This window comes from Myodes glareolus, chromosome X (assembly GCF_982192425.1).
Source record: "Myodes glareolus chromosome X, mMyoGla1.1, whole genome shotgun sequence".
NCBI lineage: Eukaryota > Metazoa > Chordata > Mammalia > Rodentia > Cricetidae > Myodes > Myodes glareolus.
In genome coordinates this window covers 15,727,889-15,737,428 of record NC_142053.1, presented here as the reverse complement: position 1 = coordinate 15,737,428, position 9,540 = coordinate 15,727,889, and positions in this window count along the sequence as shown.

Sequence of the window (9,540 nt, the reverse complement as noted above, 5' to 3'; positions counted from 1 at the left end):
ATTGAATCTTATCAAGAAATACATCATGTTTACTTATCAATATTGATGCTAATCTGATTTAATTAAGAAAGTATTTGAATGGTTTCTTTTCTATAAGGTTAGTACTTTTTCTCTTCAAATAAATAAACTAAGATAGTTTAAAACCACAGTAATATTCTATTTCTCCTCAAGCATTCAACCAATGCATTTGCTACTTCATTGGTGTATCTTACTATAATCATCACATTAATATTTGACTAATGGCAATTTTATATTTAGCCTATTCCCTTTACATACATTAATTGGAGTTTTATGCAAGGAAAACTTTTCTTTATTTACCCAATCATTTCTCTAAATCACTATGGACAAATGGGGAGTTATTATATTCTATTGATAATAATACAATATTATTTTCTTAACTTAACATTTCTTTCTTTAAACTGTCCCACTTTTGGTCATTTTGGATTCCAATTTCTTTTTATGTGACAGTACCTTACTGCAAAAATAGCTAATTATTTTTTTCTGGTACCAATATAATATTTCATATTATATTGACTACTCCCCAAAACTAGACTCAGTCATTTCTTTCCAAGACATCTTGGTTCCTATATTAGAAAGCAAAACTGTGCATTGGTGTGCTGTCAGCTAGTGTGCTGACATTAACTCTTACCCTCTCCAGAAATTAAGTTTTCTGGGAAATGTTGTACAAATAATAAAAACTCAGAGATAGATTTTGGGACTCAGTCTGAAGATCAGAAAAACAGAGCAGGTAGCCATGGACTCTTAGCTCAGACCTAAATGGTGATCCTGCATTCATGAATCCTCAGACTGAGCCTAAGTCAGAAACTTGTCTCCTTCCGTTTTTTAGTTCTCTCTAGTACTAGAATTAAAGGTGTGCACCACCACTGCCTGGCCTCTATGGCTGACCAGTGTGACTTCTTTGCATTCTGATCTTCAGACAAGCTTTACTTATTAAAACACAAATACTATAACACTATAGGGAACTGTGGCATTGCTAGACTATTTTAGCTCATTGTTTATGACAAGGATCTAGTGACCTACTTCTTTAATGTAGCCCAACTTCCAACAATGCCGTAATGTGTCTATCTTTATTAGGTCGTGTTCTAATCGTCTCTGGAAATGCCCTCTTATCCATTCCTGGAGGTGTGCTTTACTAGTGTTCTACGCATTTGGGGGCTAGAGAGATGGCTCGGTGGTTAAGAATGTATACTCAGCTGGGTAAAATGGGCACACCTTTAATCTCAGCACATAGATGGAATCAGGTAGAACTAGGTGAGTTCAAGCTCAGGGTGGTCTGTATAATGAGTTTTGTGCCAGGTAGGGCTACATAGTGAGATACTATCTCAAACAAACTCGCATACTGCCTTTACAGAGGACCCACGTTTGGTTCCCAGCATCCACATCTACCTATTTCACTCCAGCTCCAGGAGCATCCAACACCTGTGACCACAGTATTCCCATGCATACCAAACAGACACACTAACACACACACATAATTAAAAATAAAGGAATTATTTAATTGTCCATATTGCTTTTTTAATGATATTTTAATCCATTTAACAACTAAAATTAACCATCACCCTGGGTCATGTGAAACATTACCATAATTGTAAGTCAAAACTACACAAAAATATAAACATTAAGAAATACCCTTGTCAGGGGCTGGAGAGATGGCTGGGCAGTTAAAAACACTGACTGCTCTTCCAGACGGCCCGGGTACAATTCCCAGCACCTACATGGCAGCTCATAAGTGATTATAAATCCAGTTCCTGGGCAATCTGACACCTTCACAGCATTGCACATAAAATAAAGTTAAATAAATCATAGAAAAAAGAACTATTCTTGTCACTATATTTCCACTTTTTTTACACCTTTGTATTTTTTTTCTCACTCAGATTCTATAAGTGTCCATTGTTTACTTTCTGGTTCAGACTTCCCCTCCCTTTTGTACATATTTATCTAATATCTTTTTCTTGATCACATAAACATTAGACTGTCTCAGATAGTATTTTATACTTTTCAATTTTTATTTATTATTACTTGTGTGTGTGAGAGAGAGAAAGAGAAAGAGAGGGAGAGAGAGGGGGGAGAGAAAAAGGTGTGTGTGTGTGTGTGTGTGTGTGTGTGTGTGTGTGTGTATGACAACAGGTGTACAGGTAATATGGCCAGTGGATGGAGGTCAGACGGCAATTTTCGGGAGTCGATTCTTTCCTTCTGCTATAGATTCTGGAGATCCGACTCACAGCATCAGGCTTTTTGGCCTCATTATTGTCTTACTACTTAGCATTATTTGTGATATTCATTCCTAATTATTTCATGGATGTTCTTCTCACCGCTTTTTTAAGATATACACAGTCCTCCACTGTATTGATGTACAAAGTTTTTCACTCATTTGAGAAGAACTTGTTCATATTTCTCTTGAATAAGGAACATTTCTTCTCATGTTGAAGGATAAGTTTTCAAGTGATAAGTCTGAAATAAGTCTGTGTTTTCTCTAGGCTTCTCTGAAAATTAGGAAAACAATATATTCTCTTCACTTGATAAGTAGAGTTAGAAATCCTCACACTTGTGAATTGAAATATCATTTTGAAAACAACATAGCAGTGTGTTACCATCTACATCTGACTCACTAATTTAACCAACAACAATTTTTTCTGACAAATAATTAATGAAAAGGAATGTCTTGAAGCAAAAGGATGTACATAGAAAATGTATAAGTGTCAAGATAAGAAAAATAATCTGGAAAACCCATCCAGCAGCCATCCAAACTCTTAGCCACAACCTGCCCACAAACCCGCCTATCCTCCTACAACCTCGGTTAAAGTCTGAAACACAGTTTGCTCCTATACTGAGGGGACTTAAGAGGTGAGTGAACAGCCACACAGGCAGGACGCCCCACTCTCTAGAAACACCTCAGTGGGACAAATCCCCGGGCCCCTCCCCCAACTCCCTTGGCTTTTCTAGCCAGTCATCAGGGAGTTTCCTGTGGCTGGGCTCCCCCAAAACCCAAACCCATCCACTGGAACCCCCAAGCTACTAGCCACACCCTGCCTAAGAGCTGAGAGCTTGCTCTAATACTGGGGGGACCAAGAGCTTGCTACAACACTGAGGGGAACAAGAGAGAGCACCAAGAGAGCAAACCAGGAAAGCAGACCAAGAGAGCAGGCACATAGGGACCTCAAGAGGCTTTCTGAGACAGACATGGAAAGTACAAAGGAGACCAAGAAAAACTCCCAAGCACTCAGACAGCCACTGCAAAGATTGGACCAAGACACAAAGACACTGCCAGCCTATTTGAAGGAAGAGATGGGTAGGCACCGATGCAAGAATTCCTCCAACAACCTAAAAAGCAACATGGTAACACCAGAAACCAGCAGTCACAGAATAGGAACACTTGATCGGCCTATCCCAGAAGAAGTAGAAGAAAACAACTTTAAATGTAACTTCATGAAAATGATGGAGACCTTTAAAGAGGAAATGAAAAGCTCCCTTAAAGAAATGGATGGGAAGACAAATAAAAATTGGGAGAAATTAATACATCTCTCAAAGAAAACCAATAAAAAACAATCAAATAGGTGAAAGAAAAACAGTTCAAGACTTGAAGACTGAAATAGAGATAATAAAGAAAACACAAACCAAGGGAATTCTGGATAGGGAAATTCTGGGTAAATGAGCAGGAACTACAGAGACAAATATAATCAACAGAATACAAGAGATAGAAGAAAGGATCTCAGGTGCTGAAGATACTATAGAGGAAATAGACTCATTGGCCAAAGAAAACATTAAATCAAACAAATTCTTAACACAAAACATCCAGGAAATCTGGTACACTATGAAAAGACCAAACCTAAGAATAATAGAAATAGAAGAGGGAGAAGAACTCCAGCTCAAAGGCACAGAATATATATTCAAAAAAATCAGAAAATGTTCCCAACCTAAAGAAGGGTATTCCTATGAAGGTACAAGAAGTTTATAGAATACCAAATAGACTAGATCAAAAAAATTCCCTCAGCATATAATAATCAAAACATAAAATATACAGAATAAAGAAAGAATATTAAGAGCTGCAAAGGAAAAAGGTCAAGTAACATATAAAGGTAAACCTATTCAGAATTCCACTCGACTTCCCAATGGAAACCATGAAAGCCAGAAGGTCCTGAATAGATGTGCTGTATAGACACTAAGAGACCATATATGCAAGCCCAGACTACTATACATAGCAAAGTTTTCTTTCAACATCAATAGAGAAAACAAGATATTCCATGACAAAAACAGAGTTAAACAATATGTATCCAAAAACCCAGCCTTACAGAAAATACTAGAAGGAAAACCCCAACCCAAGGAAGCTAACTGCACCCACAAAAACAAGGCCTCTGATAACTCCCCACCAGCATAACCCATAGAAGGGAAACACACAAACACTACTACTGAAAAATAACCAGAATTAACAACCACTGGTCATTAATATCACCTAATATCAATGGACTCAATTCAACTATAAAAAGACACAGACTAAGAGAATGGATATGAAAACACGATCCAGCCTTTTTCTGTATACAAGAAACACACCTCAACCTTGAAGACAGACACTACTTCAGAGTAAAGGGTTGGGAAAAGGTTTTCCAATCAAATGGACCTAAGAAACAAGTGGGTCTAGCTATCCTAATATTTAACAAAATTGATTTCAAACTAAAATCAGTCAGAAGAGATGGAGAAGGACACTCTATACTCATAAGAGGAACAATTCATCAAGATGCAGTCTCAAACCTGAAATCTATGATTCTAATACATGAGCACCCATATATGCAAAAGAAATATTACTAAAATTTAAATCACACATCAAACCCCACACACTAATAGTAGGAGACTTCAACACTCCACTCTTCCCAATGAGCACATCAGCCAGACAGAAACTTAACAGAGAAATATGAGAACTAACAGATGTCATTAATCAAATGGACTTAACAGACATATATAGAACATTCCACCTAAACACAAAAGAATATACCTTCTTCTCAGCACCTCATGGAACCTTCTCTAAAATTGATCACATACTCAGTAATAAAGCAAACCTTCACAGATACAAAAAATATGGAGTAACCCCCTGTGTCTTATCAGATCACCATGCATTAAAGTTAGAATTTAACAACAATATTACCCTCAGAAAGCCTACAAACTCATGGAAATCTGAACAGTCAACTACTGAATGACCCCTGGGCCAAGGAAAAAATAAAGAAAAAAATTAAAGACTTCCTCAAATTCAATGAAAATGAAGGCACAATGTCCCAAACCTATGGGACACTATGAAAGCAGTGCTAAGAGGAAGGTTCATAGCATTAAGTGCCCACATAAAGTACCTAGGGAAATCTCACACTAGTGACTTAAGAGCATGCCTGAAAGCTCTAGAATAAAAAGAAGCAGACTCACACAGGAGGAGGAGAAGACAGGAAATAATCAAATTGAGGGTTGAAATCAACAAAATAGAAAAAAACAATACAAAGAATCAGTGAAACAAAGAGCTGGTTCTTTGAAAAAATCAACAAGATAGACAAACCCTTATCAAACTAATCAAAAGGCAAAGAGAGAAGATCCAAATTAACAAAATCAGAAATGAAAAGGGGGACATAACAATAGACACTGGGGAAATTCAGAGAATCCTTAGGTCATACTACCTTCATCATGCAACTGATGGAAACAGAAGCAGAGACCCACAACAGAGTACTGGACCGAGCTCCCAAAGTCCAGCTGAAGAGTGGAAGGAATGAGAATATGAGCAAAGAGGTCAAGACCATGATGGGTTCACCCACTGAAACAGGATCTATCCCTACTACATGTACTGGCTTTTTGGGATCCTCTTCTTTTTCGATGTTTACCTTGCTCCGTCTAGATATAGTAGGGAGGGCCTTGGACCTTTCACAAAGCAATGTGTCTTGCCCTCTCTGAAGATCAGATAGGGGTGGGGTGCGAGGGTGTATGGAATGGGAGGAGGAGAGGGAGTAGGAACTTGGACTGGTATTTTTTTTAAAAAAATTCTAATTAAAAAAGAAAAATAAGCTGAATGTCTAATAATAGTCTAATGAATTAACACTGGCCAATACAATTGAGTGTTATGTGCCAACAAAAAGTCATTGTGCAAACTACACAGACAGTAAAGGTTTTATATTATCAACCAAAAAAAGAATACAAAATAGTGTAATATGATTGCAATGACACCAAATTGAAATTAATAGCTGTTTGCAATTGTACCAAAGAGAATTGATGCTGGGAAGTAGCAGACTAATCAAATAGTAAATTTCCCAGAACCCTTTGCATTCTTGTGAGATCACGTGGTTTAGTTCTAACCAAATAAACTATGCTGAATTATCTGACCAACTTCCCATCCAACTTACTCATGAGGTCACTTTCCTTATCTGTAAGTTGAATGACAAAACAAAAAAATGTATTAAAGATAGTGTAATTGCTGTCAGTCTGAGTCACTGCGCATTCCATAAATCTTCAATTATACTATTGTTTCTGGGCTTTCATAAGCAAGAAGTAAGTATATACAGTGACAATCCACTATGTTCTCCTTCTTATAACAGTATTATTTTAAGAGTAAATAATTGTAGTATTGTAGCATTGTAGTATTGTAGACAATTGTAGCAAATTGTCTTACCTTAATGCTACTATTTTCAATGCTACTATTTTATCATCAATGGATAATAAAAAGAAATATGACACTTCAATCTGTATGAAGAAATGAAGGGCTAGAGCGATGACTTAATGGCAAGAGTACATATTACTCTTACAAAGGACCTGGGTTTCATAGCCAGCACCCTTGTGGTAGCTTACAACTATCTGACTCTAGCTTGATACCCTCTTCTGAACTCCATGGATGCCATGCACAGGTACAGTACACAGACGCAAATGCAGAAAAAAATGCCTATACATATTCAAAATAAATAACTACATCTTTTAAGAATAAATAAATAAAACTAGGCAAGTATCCTTCATTGATACCTCAACAGAAAGATAGTCAACTGAGTATTATGTAGTAACAAAATCATTATGTAAACTACACAGGTAGTAAATGTTTTATATTATCAACTGAGAAACATCTGGAAGCCAAACATCTGCCATCCAGCTGACTATTCTAATCAAGGCTTCAGAATATCCTTGAATAAGAATAGAAACTCTGTGTTCTTTTGACTCTTGAAATGCTATACTCACAGGACTGCCCCAGCCAACAGGCATATAATAATCTAGGAGGCCAAGAGTGTCAGAAATTTTGGTACATAAAAGATGACTAGCAATATATCAAAGTATCACCTTAATCTAATTGTTCAAACAAAGATGTATGAGACTGAGCAGCTGCCTTAGTTCTGTCAGACCCTGACTGACCCAAACCTCCAGACCCTGACAAAAGAAGGCTATGGGGTTATATATCATCAGTTTTAATATTGCAACTACATCTACGAACAGCATCACTTCTTATGGTTAGATTCATGCTACCCATTTGCCTCCTCTGGCTTTGTGCTGCCAGTGCTTACTACACCTTACTACACTCAGAAGTCAGAAACTGGGAAATCTAAATTACCACCTAAGAAAACTACACCCTTGAATGTCTCAAACAGATGCTTCCCAGCAGAAAACCACATCTAGCTCAAGGAAAGTCTGACAACCATGAGCTTTTAGAGCTTATTCGGAATGTATTACATTTTTGGCGTGTGCTTGAGATGCATCTTGTAACATGAGGGCCGGCTTGTTGGGGTTTCTGTCCCGCCTGGTACCCTACAGCCGGCAAACCCCAAAGAAAATCACACACAGGACTCCATAAGATTATAAACTGATTGGCTCATTAGGTCAGGCTACTTATTAGTTCTTATGACTTATCTTAACCCATTATTCCGATCTATGTTAGCCATATGGCTTGGTACCTTTTTCAGCTGGGCAGGTTACATGTTGCTTCTCTGGTGGTCTGTGCAGGAGTGCCTGAGAGAGCTTCTGCTTCCAGAATACTCCCAGTCTCTTTGCTCCACCCCTACTTCCTGTCTGGTTTTCCCGCCTATACTGCCTGCCTGGCCAATCAGCGTTTTATTAAAATATGATTGACAGAATACAGATAATTCTCCCGCACCAGCATCTCACATATGTTCCTTCAAATAAGTGTTCTGTGTCTCTTAAATGACACCAGTTTTCCTTCAGATGTCCTTATTTCAGAGCACAGGAAAGAGTAAAGTAAGTCTTCTACACTCACTTCTGTTGTATTTGAAACACATTTACAACCTCCCAAATGGCCAATATACTTCAACTGGAGGATGCTTTCACTTTAGTAAAGCACTGATCCAAAGATGTTGGTGTGCCAGGACATCCAATAAGTTATTTATTTGTTTTAATTAAGAATTCTTTCCATATCTCTCCTGATTAAACTGACTACAGCAGACAAATCAGACTTTCTAATGGAACGCTTTTTTCTCTTATGTTTGGTTGCAAATAATTAATTCAGTTGGTGTACTTTCTCACTCCTTGATGTAACCAACTATGCAAATAATCAGTTATTCAGATGCATCCTTTCCCTTATATGAATATAATCTTAGCTCTCTTACTGAATCTTTAATACTTTAGGTAACTTAGATTGTGCCGTGAAACTTTTGACTTATGTCCATTAGACAGAGAGAAAAATTCAAAGAAGTTAATTGAGTTTTCTTATGCCTTGTGGAAGATAATCACTGGTAGAAGATATGAACACAATTTTGTCAGAGTCCAAAATCCAAATTTGTCCTAAATATAAATAAAAACAAGACCTAAGAGTTAGTAGTCCCTCTGTGCAGAGCAGGTCTTGTCCTTGCATGCATATGTAATATATTTGTGCAAGGGCATACACCTATGCATACAGAACCCAAATGGGGACACTTACGGTCCTGTTTTGTCACTATCTGGATTATTCCTCTGAGACAACACCTCTCACAGAATGTGCAATTAGATTGGCAGCCCATCTGAACCTGAAACTCCACTGCCATTACAGGTGCCCATATAGCCATATGCAGCTTTTTACATGGGTGCTGAAGATTTGAACTTAGGTCCTAGTGTTGCACAGCAAGTGACCTTACCTGTAACATGAGGGGGCCTGCTTCTTCAGATTTCTGTCCTGCCCGGCCCCTGAGTTGTTTAGTTCCAGAGAAAAATCATACACAGATATCTGTAAGTAATAAAGCTGATTGGCCCATTAGGTCAGGCTTCTTACTGGCTAACTCTCACATCTTGATTAACCCATTATTCTGATCTATTTTAGCCATGTGGCTCAGTACCTTTTTCAGTGGGGCAGCTCACATCCTGCTGCTTTGGTGATCTGGGCAGGAATGGGAGGAATCAACTTCGTCCTCCCCAGAATTCTCCTGCTCTCCTTGCATCATTTCCACTTCCGTTCTGTTTTCCCCACCTACACCTCCTGCCTGACCAATCAGCGTTTATTTAAAACATGACTGACAGAATACAGACAATTCTCCCGCACCACTTACCCATTGAACCATATCTCTAGCCATCGATTCTGTCCTCTAACTG